Here is a 1,164-nt window from a genome sequence, read left to right as displayed (position 1 = left end):
GTAAGGCAGCCGCCGACCACCGCCCCCACCCCTCCGCGAGGTCAGAAAGTCCGAGAAAAGACTCGCCTCTGGCAGCTCACCTGGTCCGACGGATGCTGTACAAAGTACTCTCTCTCGCCACAGGCACCCTTGTGGTAATAAAAGCAACATGGCTAATGGTCGTAGAGCGCTCGTCAGGAGCTTCGGCTTTATGATAAAGCTTAACGTGTTATCCTGTTTAATCTTCACAACTGATTTATCAACTTTGTACTTTTACTATCATCGTTTATACACGAACAAACCTAAATATAGAGACAAGTAACCTGCCCAAAGTAGTAAATGGCAAAGGTGAGGTTGGACTCAATTCATTCCAAGGTCCTGGAAAAACACTCTCAGATCTTTTCTGGCCCTTTTTCTTGGTAAGTGCTGATGTTAAATGGGAGGTCCCTGCGGCACAGAGAAGTTAATGACTTGCCCAAGATCACACAGCTGTTTGGAGGCATCTGGGATTTGACTCTGATATCTGTGCTCTTCCCACATCTTAAGATGACAGAAAAAAACAAGTTCCATATGTTGTTGGAGGCAATTCCAATGTTTCTATGTCAAGAATGGTGACACAGAAAAACCCATGCACCCACCTAGCTATAGATTCTGATCAGAACTCTTGACGGTCCCCTGGTCCGTCTACCAGTAGTGTTATCAACATTCCAGGAATGACAGGTGAATGGAGCAATCTTCGTTTATGTATTGGTGGGAATGTCAGGAAGTGAGGAATAGTTGGAGAGCTCCTGCAGCTCACTTCAAAGAAGTAGCTATTCCAGGGGGAAGTTAAAGAATATACACCCTAGGTGATGGATTAAATTCAAGGCATTCCCTAATCATTTATTGAGATGACATTATGATAGAGTTTCAGTGCTGAGTGGGAAACGGAGAGAACGTTCTTGTCCGGCCATTGGGGAAGGGACACATTTGAAAAGAGCTGAAATGGATGTACATTATATAAAGGAAGGAGACAAAGAAAAATCTTTATAATGTTCTGATTATAAAAAGAGTACATGTTAATGTGACAAATTCAAGTGTCATCAAAATGCTTAACTTAGAAAGTATAAGTAAATGATAAATTGAACGTGCATTCTTGATAAACAAAACAAAATCTTATTAAGAAACCTGGAAGACAAAGGATAA

This window comes from Pteropus alecto, unplaced genomic scaffold, assembly GCF_000325575.1.
Source record: "Pteropus alecto unplaced genomic scaffold, ASM32557v1 scaffold110, whole genome shotgun sequence".
Classification (NCBI taxonomy): domain Eukaryota; kingdom Metazoa; phylum Chordata; class Mammalia; order Chiroptera; family Pteropodidae; genus Pteropus; species Pteropus alecto.
This window is presented reverse-complemented; position numbering follows the sequence as displayed.